The sequence below is a fragment of the Chiroxiphia lanceolata genome, chromosome 2, assembly GCF_009829145.1.
Source record: "Chiroxiphia lanceolata isolate bChiLan1 chromosome 2, bChiLan1.pri, whole genome shotgun sequence".
NCBI classification, from domain to species: Eukaryota; Metazoa; Chordata; class Aves; order Passeriformes; family Pipridae; genus Chiroxiphia; species Chiroxiphia lanceolata.
The window spans coordinates 43,336,702-43,357,085 of record NC_045638.1 but is presented as its reverse complement, the minus strand read 5'-3'; the positions used below and the strand labels follow the sequence as shown (position 1 = coordinate 43,357,085).

Sequence of the window (20,384 nt, the reverse complement as noted above, 5' to 3'; positions counted from 1 at the left end):
CATCAATTTTATGATTTCAACAGTTGAAGTTATAATAAGGATACATTCTTTGTGCTGTAACATCTTCCAAATTACAGAAGTGGTCAAGCAGGCTTTGACCATCTGCCTTTCGTTTTTGGAAAGCTTTCACGGGCTGTTAGGAGACAGGAAGAGACAAGAAGAAACACTGAAGAAGATGGGCTGGTGTGTGCTGCTGTAGGCACTTTCCTTCCTGCTTTATTTTATTGCAATCTCGATTCCATAATTTATCACAAGGTAACCCCCTTTAACCCTCATGGCACAAAGCTGTGTTGTACTTATCCTGCTGCCTGTTTCGCTGAGTGCTCTTCAGGTAGACCTGGTGGATGATACGTGTTATTTTTTGAGTGTCATAGAACTAGTAGTGATTTTGCTTCCAAGTCTTATGGTTAGGATTTTACTTTTCAGTAAGCCTGGCAAAAGGAAGTAATAATTTTTATTATTATTATTTTATCGGGGAAATGTACAATATTTTATTCTCTGTGCATTTCCAGGAGCCTGTAGCTTCATCAGATTTTCTAGATTATAAAATTCTTGAGGAATACATTTGTTGCAGGTAGATCGGTTTACAAGCTCCACTTTCAGCTACAGGTTGAGCTGTGGGCAGAGAGAACCCGAGACCAGAAGCTGTGCACTGCTGACCCTTTTGCATAACAAAGGCACCCAGAGGGCACTGGGACCTGTGGAGCAGCCCGGAGAATGGACATTGAGAGACACAGCAGGAACTGAAGACTCGGGAAGATGAGTGAGAGTTTCATGTGCTTGGACTGTGAGGATATAAAAGCCCAAGGGGTCCTTGGTTGAGGGTTCCTCCTCGGAGGCACCAGCTCAGGCTGTTTCTGTGTTACTGAGCCGTAAACAAATGGCTTTATGGAATGAGACATCTGAGACTCCGCTGTAGGAAACCTGGTCTGATTCTGAGTAGGTGTTTAGGGAGTCGAGTGGGGCACCCATTGGCTCACTGGAGCCACCTGCTGTGAAGGGGCTTCGGTCCCAGTGAAAGTCTCTGGCTTTGAGAGTGTGACTGCCAGAGAGTCTTGTGAGTGGTGAGACTGGGAAGTTTCCTTAACAAAGTAGAGTTGGATGTGAAGGGAAAGGAAGACGCTGTTGTTAGTCTGAACCTTCTAATTTCAACTGGTTTTCATGAAACAATTAGCAATTTCATTATGTCTTTTGTTTTGAGCTGTAACAGTTATTAGGCTCTTTAGATAAAATCTTCTATTTTCATGAAGTCCAGAAGCAACCTAAAAACTCGCTTTCAAATTAAGTAAGGGTCTTTCCTTGAGAGTTACTTTTTCATTCCCCTGTCTAACATAAACTTAAGTTGTAGCCTTTCTGAGACATGTAGTTAATCTGTGGGGAAAAGTGACTCTTTAACGAAAGTTTTTTCTCTTTATGCTCTCAGGAATGTCTGGAATACTGTAGTGACTAAAAAAGAAGAAAAAGAATTAATGAATAACTTTCTTATGCCAGCTGTGGGTTCAAATCCATATTTCTTGCTACTTTTCTCAAGATATGCAGACCTAGAAATAAAGTTTCAGAGCAAGAAAAAAAAAAGCTAAAATATAAAGAGATACAGATTCTCACAAAGGGGGGAATTGTCTTCTTTTTCACTTGCAAAACCTCAACGGAATCAAAAGGAGGACAGAGCAGTGCTATACAGTTCCCTGAAAAACAGTCCTCCTCTATATCCTGGAGAAGTAGGATTTTGCATCGAAATCAGGCTCATGCTACAGCAAGTCTCAATACAAGCACTGTATTAGTTGAGACATGGGGGGAGTTAGGAGGGAGCAATCAAAAGGAAACATACAGGAAACTCCCACTTCATTTAAAGCACTTCCTAATTGCTAAGTTCCTGAAATAATATTTGAGACAACTCTGAAATTTCATGCATTCTAATTACATACAGCAAAATAAGATACAAGTTTTTCAAGAATCTTTCCATATCTGTGAAATGCCATTGAGGGTTGAATGTACAGCCTCTCTAGATCAGGAGACCAAGTTAAATTGAGGGCTGTCACTGCATAATAATAATGTTGTTCTTTATAAAACATTCGTTATATTGTGGGCCAAAGGTTTCCTGTTTCCCTGAGCTGTGGGATTTAGCACAGTTGTGTTAGTGCTGAGAATTTTATGCAAAAGCCAGTAGTTATGCTTCTGATATTATAGAGATATCTGAAGTTTTAACTAGCTACACTTTGCACAGCTTGTGAGAAAAATTTAGGCACACATAATTTAATTTCTAGTTCTCTTTAAGTGGGGTTTGAAAGACACTTTCCAAAATGCCGAACTGATTTGGTTTTTTGGAAATAAAATACATATTTGTCAGTTTATTTATAGCTTTTTACCTGAGTTACCTTATTTTGAATGTGTAAATGAGAAATTATCAGAAATGGAACCTATGTGTACATCAGGCAAATAAAACATACAAGGTTAGTATACTGTGATAAGTTTGCATACCACTGGGGATGAGACCAACTTTTTTGTCATCTAGTCCTCATGACTATTTAAAAAAATGCAGAAAGCATTTCTATATAATGTATCATAAAATACTTTGGAAGCAGAAATCTTTTTCTTCATAATCATGTAATTGTACTTCTGTTCCAAAATATGTTTATCCATATTCAGAAGTTTTGGAATCTAGTTTGTTATAAGTTCTGGGCTTCTAAACATTTACACTTACTTTGAGCAGATTTTAATTTTTGGAGAAGATTCTCAGTGCTAAACAGAAGCATTTTCATTGAAGATTGCATCTGCTGCAAAGGAACAGCAAATGGGTGTTAATATCAGTGAAGATATTTGCAATGTGGAGGCTTTTCTTGTTTGTGTTTTTTTTTTTTTGTGAAGTTTGCATAAAGTCTCTGGAACATTTTTCCCCTTATCTTCCTGCACCAATACATTAAAGCCTTTCCAGAACAGCAGGGATGCTTTATTAGCATTTGCATTGTGTTCATAAAATTATCATCATACTCCTTTTGTTCAAGTAGATCTCATATGATCTTTCTGAATAGCTGCAGAAATAAAATCAGCTTGCTGCCTGCAAAAGCCAAGGTCTTGCTGGGAATCAGACTGTGGCCCTAGCAAAAGAGTAATGTTAGGGCATTCAGATCCAGATCAAATTACAATCTCGAAAGTGTGGGGAACATGGGGAAATGTAGGAGCTCTGTCTTCTGAGAGCTGGACTTCAATATTAAAATCTGCCATGCTAATTGCTTAAGAAATCTCTCTTAGATTGCTTTTGGTTGCATGCAGGTGAAATTTCACTATTTAAAAAAATACCAAAAAAAGCATCCATTGTAGTTTCAAGTACCTTGTGGTCAATCGGTGGTTTTTGCTGCTTTATGCATTAAACTATAAGCAGTGTAGTTGGCTGAAGAGAGGGATATGCAGACAGTCCTATGGTTTGGAAGCAGATAGCTGAGACAATACACATTTACTTTCCTGTTTCAGTCATTTAGTATCTTTTGGAGAAATAGTTTAACAGTGTGATTACAAGAAAATATATGCACAGTTTAATGTGCGTAACCAAGGTAACGCTGAGGTTTGCTGGGAAGGAAGAGGATTTATTTTGGAACCTGTTTTATAAAAATGTGTATTAATTGGTATCTCAGAATTGTGTCCGGATTTCAGTTTCCTATTTTCCTATTCCAGTTTCACAGGATCTGACTGTGTGAGAGCTGAATCTCTCAAAAATGCTGACATTAATTTTTAGGTTTTGAATCCAATTTTGAGGGAAGCTTTTACTTCAGGGAGTTGAATTAGGGCCTATAAACTGTATAGTCTGTGGTGACACACCAAAAAGATGTGGTAGCTTGTTATAATAAGGACGTGTGCTTGACACTTTTTGAAACTTTATAAATGCAATTTCTCTTTTTAATTGCCCTGTGAATTCTTGCTGCCCAATGCAAACCTTACCTGGACAAAAAAAAATTCTGATCCCCTCTGGAGTCTGGATCCTTATCTGGAAATACTGGCTGGAAACATAACCCCATGTTACTCATAGATAAAGGTCCAAGCTTTCAAAACAGGTTGCAGGGAGAAGTTCAAGGTCCAGCCTTGCACAGACAAGTTGAATTTAGTATTGTTAAAAAGCATGCTGTCTTATTACATTGCATTCAGAAATGGGGTTTCACTAATAAGTCCGAAAATATCTGCTGCTTTTCTGTTCATTTTCATTTAAGGATTGTGTTTCATGGCTGACTCAAAATCTGTAGCTTTTGGATCTCAAACAGATTTTTGCCCTTCTGTCTGCTGTTTAGCTCTGATAGTATACCTGTTACTGTATTAATATGAATACAATTTTGAGCAATGATCATGCTGGAAATCCTTGGTGGAACTGTGTGACTACAAGGCCTCTGAATTTACTGTCTAATATCAGAAATTCACGTCTAATAGCTTCAAGGTCAGATGTCTGAAGCAGTTACAGTGTTTTGTGTTGATGAAATATTACATTAGCAGTATATAAATGTTGATTAAGTGTTATTGACAGTCATTGATAAATTATTGGCTTGCTTTTGCTGCTACTGCTAGAAAACTTAGATTTCTCCAGACTTCTTACAGCATAGGTAGACAGTTTTACATAAAAATTCAGTGATCACATAGGTAGCTGCTTACAAATATGTTAACTAATGATTTAATTGGGTCTCATTTATAAAATATGGGAAGGTATTTTTTTTTTGTGTTGTGAGATTAATCGTTTTTTCTAAGGATACCAACAAATATATAATATTGTTTTAAGAAAAAATAACCTGTCCATTGTCTTAGAAAACTGCTTAGTCTAAAGCCTGTTAAATTCAATGTGAGTCATTTGATTGACTCTTAAAAACCCAGACTTTTGCATCATGCCTTTTCATCTTTCCTTCCCAAACCTTCTGCTTTCCAGGCACTCTCTACCTACCGTAAATACACTGCATCTTCCATGATTATGAACAGATTCACATACTACATTGTATAGCAAAATATTCTCTATGCCTTTTCTGACTCTCATCCAGACTTCTTTTACTCATACAGTCTCCCATAATTGTCTGTTTTCTGATGTTTTCTAGGTAGAGCATATTTGTTATGACAGATGTGCTAGATCTGCACTACAAGTTGCTGTGTTGAATACCTTGCATGATTCTCAGTGTTTCTTATGTGTAGTTTTGCAAATGCAGATGGTAGCAGGAGAGTTAAGCAATCAGAACAAAAAGCCTTCATCCCTGGGGTCCTAAACCCAAGAAGGACATGGACCTGTTGTAGCGAGTCCAGAGGACAGACTTGAAAATTATTAGAGGGCTGGAGCACCTGTCCTGTGAAGATAGACTGAGACAGTTGGGGTTGTTCAGCCTGGAGAAGTGAAGGCTCTGGGGAGACCTTCTAGCAGCCTTCCAGTACCTAAAGGGGCCTACAAGAAAGCTGGAGAAGAAGTTTTTATAAAGACATGTAGCGATAGAAGAACAAGGGAGAATTGCTTTAAACTGAAAGAGAGTCGGTCTAGATTAGAGATCAGGAAGAAGTTCATTATGCTGAGGGTGGTGAGGCACTGGAACAAGTGGCCCAGAGAAGCTGTGGATGCCCCATCCCTGGAAGTGTTCAAGGCCAGGTTGGGTGGGGCTTTGAGCAACCTGGTGTAGTGGGAGGTGACTGCCTATGTCACAAGAGGGTGGAACTAGATGATTTTTAAGATCCCTTCCAACCCAAACCATTCTATGATTCTATTCCATGATCATAAAGTGAGCAGATCTTTATCCATCTGTCAAAAAAGAGATCTAAAAACAGGTCCTTCGAATGCTTTGGACTCCCCAGTGTAAAACTGTGTTTTATAGTCACCAAAAGACACATCTTCATCCCTCAATCTTGTTGTTGCAAGCTCTGAAGCTCATCTAGGTATTTTCTAAGGGGAGAATGGTTTATTGTACTTCGGATATTCTGAAATTGTGCTGAGGAGATAAACACTTCTTAGCATGTCACAATACTCATTTATAAATCTACTAAGCAGTCCTAGATGAAAAATCCTGACAAGCATGCTTAGCTCAAATCTGTGTAAATTGAAAATGGAAAAAAAGAAATTGGTTACCATGCTGTCTATTTTGCATGATGTATTTCAAAAAACTGACCACTAATGAAAGAAAAAAAATGCTTTGTTTTCTGACATCAACATTAAAATTAAAAGATGTCTCTGTCTCTATGTCTGTATGCATTACATAGAGGATTATATTTTCTGCATGCTATTCAGGTTTCTTCTGGGAGAAAACTGCTTTTTGGCAGAAGTGTTAGCTTTATAGGTAATCTCCTTTCTTGAATGTCAGTAGGCATCTGGATAGATTTACTTGTTCTCCTTCAGTTCTTTCTGCCTTATTAACTTCTACTTTTGTTAGGATTTTGTTTTACTGTTCCTCCAGCTGAAACAGACATTTCCTTAAGAGAGCAAACATAACTCTGATGAGACAGGTATCAATTTCTGCATTTGACATGGTTACCTCTGAGTTAATGAGGTGGACTCTCACATTGCCCTCCTATATGGTGACTTTCTGAGAAGTGTGTCCATACAACAACCTTATATCTTCTGTGTCCACTTATGTCTTCTGTGAGTCAACGTACTAAGAATACGATTGATGCAAACATGTATAGGAAATAATGTGTGTAGTCATTACTGAGTCATGATTGTTCCTAGGCACAGTACTAACTAACCCCTTTGAGAGAACAAGAAATTTATACCCTTGTTCATCTCCACCCTAATTTTTTCTGAGTATACCATTCTGAATCCCATAAGCCAGTAATGAATCTAAAACCTTGGAGATAGCTATAAGGTTTATAAACTGAAATGTGGGTGGGCGCAACATATTGTATTTTCCATACTGTTGATGTGAATAACTGTAATTCATGCTTAAGGTGTTGCAAATGTTTAGACGTGAAATAAAGCCATAGTTTAACTTAACCAGTAAGAGCATAAAGAAAAGCTCTCAACAAGACAAATGAGGTAGAGTAATGCTGAGTGACAGTAAAATTCAGTAAGATTCATCTGGAAAGTGAAAGAGATTACAGCATCATTTGTTTCTACTGTCCCTTCTTTCCTTTTTCTCTTTTTCTCAGCCAGTCGGGTAAATGGGAGGATCCCTGTGAAGCCCTGTGACTCACCCAATGCTCCTCCCACCCCAAGTCAGTCCTCTTGCAGGGTAAATTCTGCCATCTGTACTTATTATTTCATGATCTGTTATATGGGAAACACTCCATTCCAGCCAATAAGGCATAAAATTGTAATCTGTTGGTGTTGACAGAATTACTCTCAGATTAATATTACTTTCAGGAGGATAAAAGCTTTACCAAGGCAAAATGAGATTTTATATGCTCTCAGACTCTGGAAATAAAGACTATTTTTAAGAAGAATTTTTGTTAGGATGACCATTAAATTTATTAGGGGTAAAATGTTCTCAAATTTTACATCTTCTTCCTGTTCTTCAAAAATTTTTGTTGGGCAAGAGACTATAATTAATGACCTTATATATGGTTCTCAATCTTTGTAATGAGCAGATGGTAACTGATGCTTATGTCTGTTCAATAATCTCATATTATACTATTTAGTTTTTGGAACCAAAGTCTGCTTAGAACTGATTTTGATTGTTTCTCTATGTGAAGGATCTGTACCTTCAAAATATTTTGAAGTTTATATCTTAACTATATTACTAGAACTGATTCTTCTATAAATGGTATAAAAAGTGTTAGATCTAGTATTGTTTCCAAAGTGGGGGTTTTGTGTATGTATATTTTGTTGTCATTGTTATTGTTTTGTCCGAATTTGCAATAAGCGTGTTAAGGTAGATTTAATTTTCTTTGATTATTATTCCATTTGGAAGACACAAGTTAAAAATGTTCATTGATGTAAGGATGGTTGATGGCTTTAAATATGCTGGATAACATATACAGAAGTGCTTTGTCATAAAAATACAAACACAGAAAAGTTAAGAGTTGAGCGATGATAATTAGCTAGACTGACTTTTGGAATCAGTCTAATTCTTCAATTTAACGTCTCTGTTGGTAAAATAGGTATAATAACCTAGTTATGTAAAAATACTCTCCCAATGAACTGCGCAGCATCATTTTCCAGATGCTGTAGTCGTATAATTGTATGGATATGAGGACTAAAGTGACCACAGAATACCCAAGAATAAAGCTCCATAGACATTGAAAAAGGGATGGTAGATCAACGTGGTAACTGAAGAAAGCTAAGTCTGCCTCAGTCATCTGGAAAATGGAAAAGACCTATGGAAGAACAGGAGCTCGACATATGTATAGATTTTTTGAAAGGATATTTATCCTATTTGAAAAGTTAAGTTATAAATGTAACTACATTTTTTTTAAAGAATGCTACCACGTACCTTTTCCTAAGTAGCTGATGAGATTTTAATTTGGGTTTGCTGAGGATAAATTGGTTATTACCTATGCGGGCTGCAGTCAAATACCATATCTGATTACAAGTGTGGGAAGATACTCTGTGTTCTTTGCTATGCCTGTGTAATCTGGCAAGCTGGAAAATGATTGAGCTAACAGAGAACTAGTTGGAAACATGATTGCTTCAAATTCATACATGAAAAGAGCAAGGAAAGAATAACCCTTCTGGTGATCTGAGGGGGAAAATGTTCACTAAACTCTTAAAGTTACTTTGAAGTCTCATGTAAGCCATTAGGTGCCCAAGTTTTTAAATTGCATGCTTTGAGAAGCCAGGCAGTCATATTCCAGCAGTGCTTTCTATCTGTACTTTTCCCTTTATGCTCTAAGTAGAAGAATGAATTTGTGCTTAAAGGAAGACTATAAACATTCTGATTGCCTGTAACGGGAGTGATAGATTTTATGCTGTACATCTTTTCAACTAATTTTCTCAGGGACCCTCCACAGTATTTTAGGGTTTTATGATCTTGATTACTAAAGCTAAAAAAAAAAAATAAATCTGTTTCATGACCATTTTTTCTGCATCTTGCCCTTCTTTCAAATTGATAAATGGACTTCAGTAAAAGGAACTTTTGAGATACATGAAAATGGACTGTTCAGACTCTTACTTCCCAAGTGTAAAGTGCATATTGTTATTTTAATAAATCTTTGCTTAATACAGAGAAGAGAGTTCTGTCGTAGAGAAGAGAATAAGCAGGTGAAACAGCACTTATAAGGGATGAGGAAAAAGATGTTGCACAAATGAAGGCACAGCGTCAGAATCTGGGGAGTGCACAGGTTGAGTGTTTGAATAGGAAAAGCTGTGTCTCTTAAAAGTTTTTCTGAAAGAGTCTGCAAGGTGGAGATATGTCCTAAATATAGGATCTAGACATGTCACTTGAGATAAGTCATTGGTTTTCTATCTGAGGAGGCTGGAATTATTCACAGACATATAGAAAAGAAACAGTAAAGATCTCTCAGGCTGAACAGTAAAATTGAGTTCTTTTTATGCCATTATTATCTTAAACCAATAATTAGGAAATTCTTGAAATATATCAGTGTTGTATTAAAGCAAAATTAGAGAAGTAGGACTAAAAGCAGAAAGGAGTGATCCCAGAAGCTGCAAGATGACTGTATTTCAAGAAAAAACTTGTTCCAGCAGCATTTGAAGATTAGGAGGGTGAAAATTAAGCACTGGTGCTGCTTTTGGCCAAGGAAAAGCATAGACAATATTTCTGGGAAAGTTGCATCCATGGAATACAAGGATAGAAGTCATGCTGAAGTACAGGAACTACAGACACAAAGTATAAATAGAGAAAAATAAGAACTTGGAGATAACTGTAAGAAAATACTTAAGATGGGATTATAGGTGGTTGATTATGGGTTGTTTCTGTTGTGGTTTTTGTTGAACCAAAATGACTGAGGATTTGGACAGGTATTCTCTGCCTAAAGAAGTTACCATATCTGTCTTTTGTCTCACTTAGAACACTATTAGAAGGACTCAAATATAGTCTATGCAAGTCTTAGTTTTCATCATATTGATATTGCAGATCCAGGATGCAGAGCACTATTAAGTATGCTAAGATGATGATGATGATGATGATGATGATGATGATGATGATGATGATGATGATGATGATGATGATGATGATTATTATTATTAACAGCAATTATAGGAGCAACAGCAATAATAATAATAATAATATCAACAACAACTTTACCTGCAGTAGGAAGATACGAGTGACAGCACTGGATAAATCTGAAGAGACATGCACTATAGTACTGTATATCCAAGAGCCACCAGTATCAGATGCTGAAGCAAGAACAGAAGATCAAAGGAGCATAGAATGATGTCCCTCATTACTTGCCCAGATCCCAGCAATTTATAGGATTGGTTTTTTTGGTGTTTTGTTTTTTTTTCATAGTTCTTAAATTAATTGTCTTCCATGATTTAGGCAACATTGTGTTTCAGATTAGAGTAAATTTGTTGATGGACATAGCCTGACATAGTCAGTCATTTTTCTGTGGAGATGATAGCTATAGGTAGAATCCGATATGTGCTTCACTCGTGGTTCTACCTAACCTCTCTTTGCAGCAGAAAACTTTCTTTTGAAGATATTGACTCAGTCTATTTCTCTTTACATCATTTCCTTGTATAAAGTACTGCTCTTTTTTACTTACTTTTAAATCGTAACAAAGAGTAGGGTATTGTGCCTTTGTTTTGTTAAAGATGAGACAATAAGGGATAGTTCTTTTGGAAAAGATTGTGTCACCACGTGTTCTTTTTTTTTATATCTTCATAGCTTTGAGCTTTAATAACTGTGGTCACACAGCTAAATACCTGTCAGATTTCAAGGATTTGATCTGAGAATCAATATTTTAGTGTTGGACTTTCAAACCTATTCCTCAAATCTCAGGTCTTAGAATAAAACCCCTAAACAGCTGAATGATATAAGACACATCATATTGCTCTTGTGTGGAAATGGTATCAGTCTCTCTTTTTTTTTTTTTTTTAAAGGGATTTAGAGTGTATCATTGTAACTTTTTTTAGTCAGTTTTATTTTTGAAAAGTCTGTTAAAACTTAAGCTGAGGCATTTCTCATGGGTGACTTTCTGGTGATATTTTTCAAAAGCAAGCCTATTACGTTTTCTTCAACCAACTGGCTTTCAAGTCTGTTCTACTGTATAAAATTCTGCTATGTGAACCACCTAATATGCATTCAGAACACATAGTGCTTTAATATCATGTAACAGCAAATTCATTCTTCTGTCTTATTTTGGTGTAGTCAATTTATTTTTTTAATTTTTTTATTTTATTTTTTATTTTATTTTTTTGGTTTTTTTGAGAAATTCAATTTAGTTCATTGAAAGTATCATATGGTAAAGACTCAAAGAGGTGAAGATTAATGCGTGCTTTTGGAAGTCTGCCATGTCATCTTTGCTTAATCATAACAAATATGTGTCCAATGCTCCCAGAGTCAGGATTTACTGACAGTCCGATGTAGTATCTTAAGGATTGCTTAGGATCTTCTGCATTTTGTCAGTGAAGGTTGTAGTGACCTAAATTAAAAAAAGCTAAGTCCATAAAACCATTCAATCCCTTTTAAAAAAGATGTGACAGAAACAGCACTAATCCATGTCATTGATAGCAGATAGGTCTGTACTTGAGTGAAGTTAGTAATTCGTTTTGGTATTGATAAACCTGGTCACATCACTTAGGAAATATTTTTGAAGCCATACACTTGCAATTTTGACTTTGTTCCTGCTACTTCAAAGCAATATGGCTAATGCAGTCAGAAGATTGCTTTGGTTTGGTTTTGTTTGATTTGAATTCCCATAAATACTGATTTGGTCATGGAATAAGGTGGCTGACTTCGGCTGAGTTATATCCACATATACAATATTTGACCCAAGTGACCTGATGCAGGGAAACACTGTGTTGAATAATAAATCTGTTTGAAAAAATGTATCTCTCAACTCGCCAAGGGCCAAACTGCCAACTTCAATGTGTTACTGGGAATCTGAGAGGCACAAATATTACCATGACAGAAAAATCTTAAAATTCTCTGAGACTCATTCTTTTTTAAGAAACCCAAAATTCCTCTTTTGGTAACTTCAGTGTAGAAATCTTTATTTTTGATACAAATAGTTCTTAACAGTAGAAGTAAGGAGAAACCAAGCATAGTGGGGCATGCACATTCCTTAGGGACTGAAGATTACTATATGACTAACATGACCTTTTTTAAGTGATCATGAAAAATGCAACTCCCAAATTTTGCACTCACTAGAATGCAAAACACGCTATGTAGCTGGAAAAAGACATTACCAATAGCAGAAGTAAAAATCAGTGCTGCATTGTAACAGGCACTGAAAAATAATTCTTGAAGCTGTCACAAACAATGAAAGGATAATTTCTGCTATGTGTGTAAGTTATTTGAAGTGCCTCTAGTAACTGTTTGTACATAGAAGAAAAATGGTATTTGGGCCCATTTATCTTCTGGTCATTCTTTGGTGATACTGAATAATTTCATGGTTTCACTGTGTTCAGTCTGTTTTAGGGTATTTTTCTGTTAGCTACCAGACAACGCTTAAAATTAGTTTATGCAAATTGATAATATTTGTTTGTATTTCATTCAAATAATATGTTTCATTTATAACTAACTTTTTTTTTAACACCATGGCAGTTGTAGCTTCTTTGGCTGGTTTTTTTTGGAGTTATACAAAGCACTTATTTAATTTTGCTATGCACCAAATTTGTAAAACTCCTAACCTACAATTTGACAAAATCCTGAAATAATTAGAAAAGTCCTTACAGGCAGCAGAAAACCTGCCAAAGCCAGTGAAGATTCTTGCCACACATGGAAATTGTTTCCTCAAGGCAAGCAGCTTTCCGTTTTTGTGAAATGATCAGAAACTGTAATTCTGATTTTTTTTTTGTTTGCTTATGTCCCTTTTGCATTATTTTATAACCTGTAGAAGCCAAAATGTTTCAGTGTAGGAGGATATTAAACCCCCTGACTCATGTTCACAGATATTTTCAGGATGACTAAAAAAGTTCTTATTTTTGTCCTTTGCTACCACACCTAACACTCAGCTTTACTACTGTAAAGTGCTGTTGTTTTTAACTTAGAAAATGCACAGGACTGTGAACCCTAGTGGAGTAGGAAAGTTTCCCTTTCTGCTGTTCCTTGTCTAACTTCCAGCCATGAGAGGAGCATCCAGCCCAGATGGTCACCGCTTCAGCCATTTGAAATCATCCTGTTTGCAAACATTCACCATACAAGCTTGAATCCTGTTTTTTAACTCCCTAAAAGACTGCTGTTATTTTTGAAGGGGGCTGAATTCTCAAGCTCTCTCTCTCTATCTGCTAAATGCATCTTGATGGTCATTCTGTGGCACTGAGGCCACCGGGAGAGGAAGACCATGTCCAGGGCATCTAAGCCCAGCTCCACTGTCATACATGCTCCTGGGGCAATGGTTGGAAGAATGACAGTTGGCACAGGTGAGAGCCACGACAGCTGCCATCCTACCCATTTCATGGTGCAGACAGTCAAATGATCGACTATTTGATAATTTCAGAACCTGAGTCTCAAGCTAATAGTTATTAACAATAATTTCTACACTTTAGCATTTCTTTTTATATTCCATGAGTGTACTAGTACAGTAGAAGAAATACACCCTATCACCTACTGCATACGTGAGAGTAATTTATTGCGCACTGAGAGATGGCTTTAAAAGTTGAAAAGCCTGTAAGGGTGAAGTCTTGTTGTCTGTCACATTGTTTGGTCACCAGAAATGATCTTGCTTTGTTGTCTTTCTTCCTTTTCTGTTTTTCACCTTTGACTAACTGCCTTTAGGGAAAAATTAGTTTATTTAAATCTATATTTGGAGGAGCTATTAAAAGAAAAAAAGCCAGAAACAAATGAGCTACAAGAGACATAACAATAAAATCTTTCCTTGGTTATTTTAGTGTCTTGACAGTTAACAGCTTAAATAACACTCTTCTTTCTGCCCCAAAGTCCCTAGCTTGAGAGTTTTTAAAAGACATTTTATCTGTTTCAGGTGCTAAAATTGTTTTGGAACTGCTGAGTGGATGCTCTAAGTAACTAGGTCTCTTGCTGTCCCTAAGAAAGAGCATTCCCTTCCTTCTTTCCTGTCTTCCTTCCTCCCTTCATCCATTCATCTGTCCTTCCCTTCCTCCCTTTTTTCCTCCCTTCCTCCCTTCCTCCCTTCTTTCCTCTCCCTTTTTTCCTCTTCCTCCTATGAGAGACAGGGAGCACTGTTGGTGACTGAGTCCTTTCCTTCTGTTTAACTTACTGTTTTTAATTTAATATATATTTATATTTTACACAGATTCAAGTATATATGTGACTTTTCATATGTTTTTCTAAATAAACATATATATATATGAACTTGAAGCATATAAACATATAAAAATCATTATACATATGAAATGATAAATATATATGCACAAAAAAGTCCTGACTTCAGGCTTCTTTCCCCTGTAATTCATCTTCTAAAAATGAAATGAACAACATTTTGTATACTGCAACATGAAGAATATTAAACACTGGAGCTAATTCCTTTGGTTGCTGCTGTGTTTTGTCTGTAGGCAGTAGCCAGGGCAGGTAGGAGAGAACAGTTAGGTGAGCAATGAGAAGATACCCTCATCTACCCACATGTGCTGTCAGCTTGGGAGCTCTTTCTGGGGACTCTTTAGGAACTGGAGCAATCAGACAGACTGGATGAAGACTGCTGATTATAGACTGAAGGATGTGGAGTCTCCTTCTGTACAATATGTTCAGACTGCTATAATGAGAAGTTTTGAGATACTAGGAATTCTTCTGCATTTTCTGTAATTCTTGGAAAACTCGTGTCAAAATCTCTCTCATGAATGTACTTAGTACAAACATTTTAGAGTTCATGCCATGATAATCATGGGTATCATAAACAGGACTCTTTTTCTTTCAACTCATTAATGAAATTTAGCTTTTACAGTACAAAAAAAAAATCATTTAAGCGGTGAGTTTAGTTGCTTCTGTGAATTTCCTGAAAAGTGTAAAATAACATTATTAAAGAGTCACCCAACTGTGGAAGTGTTAGAAATTGCTTTTATTTGTATATCTCCATCTTGAACTAGAAGATAAATTTTGAGAAAATTATCTGCCATCTTATTGTTTCTGTTTGAAATTATAAGATGTGGCTTAAATACATGACCACAACAGGGGCCACGTGTTTAAAACACTGACAATGGTTCTAGACAAGCTGAATTAATTTGTCTTGCAGTAATAAAAACTATCGAGTACTACTAAAACCAATGATCTGAATCAAAAGATGAAAAAGTATACATACGGGGCAGGAGATGAGGCAGTGAAAATGTCTTCTGAGGTAACTTATTTGCATTCTAATTTCCATAAAAAATGAATTATTATTACATTTCTGTATATTCAGAAGTTAGTAAATACATTAACGTTTTTTCCTAGTTCTGTGGAAGAATACCCATTTTAAAAGCATTTTATGCATACCCTCTTGTGTGATTTTTGAAGTTTTTTTTTCTGGATTGATGCTTTGAAGTAGAATTATAATGTAAGTAGTATTATAAGTAGAATTTTAAAAATTAAGCAGAATTAATCATAACATAGAATTAAAAGTAAAATAGTTCTGCATTGGATTGTATGGTTTAATAACAAGAATAGAAAAAGAAGTTATTTTATTGTACTCTGACTGTGCTGAAAAAAAGTCCAGTTTTACAATATCTGCATATATTCAGATTATCTGAATATTTTATATATATATTTCTTGAAATTGCACTATAGTTCAGTACAAAGAGATGTTTAAAAATGAAAAGTATTGGTGTAAAAATATTTGCATCAAAGATGAGGATAAGCAAGCCTCTAACATTTTCTCAACATTACAGTGCCTACAATTTATTTTCATGTTTGTGGTGCTGTTAGAATCACGTAAGGGATGTTAGACATGTGCTTAAATTTTTTTTCCAGTATTGCTGCTTTCTGATCTGACATATACAACACAATCTTAAAAACACTACGAACATACACGAGTACGTTTAATACTGTTGTGCATACCGTGTGAAGGAGATGGTGTTTTCAGTGGAGTTATTCATGAAGGATATGCTTTGCATTGCCACTTGAAATAATTATCTTGTTTCCTAGTCATATGCTCTTGGAATTTTTTTTTTACCCTTTTGTTGTTGGTATCAAGTGTCCAGTAGGATAAAATTAATCCCCTCAACCATATGTTATACAGCTCAGAGATCATCATATGATTTTTTTTTTATTTTTTCAATGTGACTTTTATGGTGTTTTTTTCTCTTTATATAATTCATGATTCAGTGAGCATATGATAGTTGAATTCCTAAAACTTTTCTTTTTGAGTAGTTTTAAAATAATGTCATCCTTTTGATGATATGAGAGATTGTGAAAGACATTTGAAAATAACTTATTCCTTAGCAGTGTTTAAAAAAAATTTTATAAATTAATTTCACATCTTCTAAACATTTTGTTCAAGTGATTAGTATGATAAAATGAGATTTATTGGTGACCTTGATCTGTGACTTTTAGCTGAAAGAGCAGCTATCTGTCTCACATGGACAGCTAAAACAGTAAAGGGTGATTTGAGAAAGGGGCACTAACTGGGTGGTTAGCTCAATATGAACTTATTTCTGTACTTGAAAGCAAATTTTAGAAAATGTAAGTTAGTGTCCTGGCCAGGTTGTGTTCTGGTTGTGAAGTCCATTAGCTTGCCTTCCACTATATGCATGAACCCATGGGCCGGAGTGGTTTGCTGCTTGCAAATCTTTACCAGAAATGGATCACAACCTGCAGGATTAACCTAGAGTGGTTGTTATTTCTAAGCAGAAGAAACAGGCCCTTTCCAGCTGTTTTATTTAGAATTACAGGTTTCAAGCTCACTGCCATCCTCCCTAATTAGGAGACCTGAGGGTTGTTCAAGCAAAAGGCATTCTCCAGCACAAATGTATTTTTATCTCCAATACAAGTCTGCTTTCGGGGCCTAACTGCAGCCAGTTATTATAGTCATACGCATTTAGCTTTGGGCAAACACCGTGAGCAGCATTTGTATTCAAGGCAATAGCCACTCATGAGTGTCAATTCCTGTCTACTATGCAAGTTGCATCTTTTGATCTCTTAGAAAGAGCTGGAAAATTGGATGGCATTTACAAAAATCTTTCAGCAGAGCAATGTCAATAAAATAATCATGTTGAGACCACTGCATGGAATTGACTTCTTGGAGGGGCCACAGGGATGGTTGCAGGTGCAGAAATGAATTGTGTAGCTTTTGATTACATAGACCGAAGTTCATAGATGAGAAATTGTGCACAGGCTCCAGGCTGTACCAATCTCTCATTTGACCTGGTGAATTGAAGTTTTTCCCGCTTCTTTTTTTTAAGCAATGTGTGTGGAAACACTGTGTAAATACTTTGCCTTCAGCACACTAGTAAATACATAAAGGCAACAGCGAAGCGCAGTTGCACTGCTATGGATGTTGCATGTTAACAAATCAGGGTGAATGAGTAGTATAATTTCTTACTGAAACATTCTTTCACAGTCTGGCTCCCCACAAACACTCTTCCTGTGCAGATTTTTGCAAATCTGCAGTGTTTAATGTGTCTCTCTGCAGGTCACTGTTCCCTAGCCACACTACTTCCATAAATAAATAATTGCCAGTGGTTTGAAATTATAATTATTATTATTCATCTATTGCATGGGTTAGGTATTAACCATTAACTTGAAAACATTACTGTTGTTTTTTTGGGGTTGTTTGGGGTTTTTTTAAATACATCTGGAAGAAGCTCTCTAACGAGTATATGTAAGTCTTCTCTCCATCTTAGATGTCACTGCTTTGAATGCAGCATTCTTCAAAGTTTATTCTTCTAAGAACCCTATAAAAATGTCAGGATGTTTGTGAAGTACAAATGCAAGTGCTGCACACAGAGCAATATTGCAGGATTGCCAGGGTAAGCTGAAGGTTCATTAAAAAGTTGGTTTTAATATGGGAGAGGAGTAATCAAGTAGTGGAAATGAGAAAATAATCCAAATGGAAATACAGGGTAAGGGGGAAAAAAAAAAAGACTTAATGGAACATATAATATCAGTGCTTCCTTGTTAGGACGTGAGTGTATCGTATGTAGGAAGAAGAAAGTGGTAGGTTTTTCTGACATCAAATTAAGATCTTCAATTTTACTGATTGGTATATGTCTTCTTTGCTGTTCCTTGTGTAGTCAGCAGCATGTAGGATTTTAACAGTGCTTACTTAAGCTGTAAAGAAGAACTAAAAAATAAATTCTCTGTTGTTTACATGTTAATATATTTTCTATAATTTTCCGTAAAGTACTTTTTGGCAAAGGCTTCTTGTTCAATGGCCTCAGAGGAGAGAAGCTGATGATGCTACAACAGCTGCTGAAGATATTTAAAAAAATGACATCTAATGCTTGAGACTGATTTTTTTTTTTCAATACAGGGTATCTCTTTAACTATAGGATGTACCCATTATCTCTTTGAGATTTAGACATGTGAGTTCTGGAATAGAAAAAGTTCATATTTAATTATGCCAAAACAGGCTTTTTTTCCATTAATTTTTCCTGTCAATTTTGGAACCTTTGTAAAAATTTACAAGGTGTTCTGTACCTTAATTTGTTGTGTGAGACAAATTATGTTAGTTTTCCTTCCTTGTTCTGGGGTTGGGTTTTTTGGTGGCTGTTGTTCATTTTGGTAGTAAGTCTTCTCTTACTTGCTGTATCAGAAAAGAGAATGAACAGTCTGTTTGCACCTTCTTCAAACTAACTGAGAATTTAATAGACCTCTATTATGTCTCTCTCCTCTATTTATCTCTCATTCAAGCTGAAGCATCCTTGACTGTTTTGTAGTTCCAGGTAAAGAAAATCTGTAAAGAAGACTAATATGTTAGGTGAAGTTTAATAATCCGAAAAGTCAAGACTGAATAGTTGAAGCAGCTGAATCAAAAGAGATCTCTGTTGGCTTCTAGAGTTTTCCCAAGCATTAGCTGGTATTGCTCATTGGAAGTTTACTCAATACTTCATTGCTCATTTATGAAGTGTATACATCTTTGAGTCTGTCCTTTATAGTTCTTCCTAGAAATACAGGTTTGATAATAAGAAAGAGCAGATCTAAAGGATTTAAATGTGATCTTTGTGGTAATTCAAAATTCAAAAAACATCAGAGTCCCTTAACTTTTCTCTTTGACATGCACATACCTAAATAGAGCAAGATCACCTTATATACACTGAAGTTTATTAACTGACATGGTATGCTGCTAACAGTGACACTTCCAAACTTGACGTTACTGACAAGGCCTCTATTGCTTAATTCAATTGTTCAGACTTGATTTTTTGGAAACATTTCTCTGGTGGTTTGTGTGAAAATGTAGATGGAGATTAACAATGAGAGTAGAAGGACTAAAAAGAAAGAAGTTTACTGGATTTTAAGGTTTGGAGTTTTTTAACAATACAGAGTAAAGCAGAACTAGGGAGATTATATTTGTTGGCAGATGTGAGGGATTTGCCATTTCCCAACTCCTAGCTTTTTGCTGAATCTTGTTAAACAAATACTACTAAGCTCGCAGTTTGCAATTTTGAGCTGGATTTTAAATACATTGTTGCCTACACTTTCTATATATAATCTTACAGTTTTATGGATTCTGTGGAAACACAAACTATGGGAAGGTGAGAAACAGAGTTAGTCATTCCACAGTTCCCGTCTTGCTGTGATTCCTTACCTCAACACATCCTTCTTGGGTGTGCAGTGGGAGAAATAATGTTAACACCCTTCCCCAGTTCTTTGGACAGCTTAGCCAGATCTACACCTTCTCTGAATGACTCTGCTTTGATGCTAAGTATTGTGACATAGATAATTATGGACAGGATACTTTTTTGGAAAAAAAACCCACCAAAATTTGGACCTTGGCATATGGTAATACTCGTACTGTGAATTAAATCATCCAGTTGATTGCTGTTTGAATGGAAATGGGAGTCTTCCTTGCAAGGGTCTTTGAAATAGTACTGTTAACTTGGATAAGACTCCCCAAACCACTCTTCTACTGGCTTGTGGTACTGCTTGACAACCCTAGTACATGCATCGTGCATTTGCAGGAGCTATCTTAAATGACGTAGAAAACATCCTCTAACTGTTGCAACAGTATGTGCAAAAGCCTGTCCTACGTGAACATTTCTGCATCTGTGGCAAGTTTCTATAGGTTATTTTCAAGTGGCTTGCCTACATATTATTTGATTAATCCCCCAGTAGGATCTGACTGGGACACTGTACTCAGGATGTTAATCAAGACATTTAAGCTGACAAATTGAATGAGGCACTGAAGGAGCTGCCTGGGGGAATCTCTACAACTCTCTGAAATTCCCACCTGGAGAGCTTCCGTATCTGTAGCTCCTCAGTCAAATAATTAATTGT

General features: G+C 36.1%; 1 protein-coding gene and 2 long non-coding RNA genes across 3 annotated transcripts in view; 2 read left to right on the top strand and 1 right to left on the bottom strand.

Annotated features, from left to right (window-relative positions):
- GPC6 (glypican 6) overlaps positions 1-20,384 on the top strand; it is a 772,169-nt gene that overhangs the window by 78,962 nt on the left and 672,823 nt on the right. The window lies entirely within an intron of this gene.
- On the bottom strand, positions 1,345-3,714 carry LOC116782914. Its single transcript, XR_004355403.1, has 3 exons — positions 3,329-3,714; positions 2,702-2,774; positions 1,345-1,446 (listed from the first exon to the last, which is right to left on the bottom strand). It is a non-coding gene; the product is annotated as an uncharacterized LOC116782914 (long non-coding RNA).
- LOC116782913 lies at positions 5,735-10,424 on the top strand. The gene is made up of 3 exons (XR_004355402.1): positions 5,735-5,883; positions 9,906-9,995; positions 10,149-10,424. It is a non-coding gene; the product is annotated as an uncharacterized LOC116782913 (long non-coding RNA).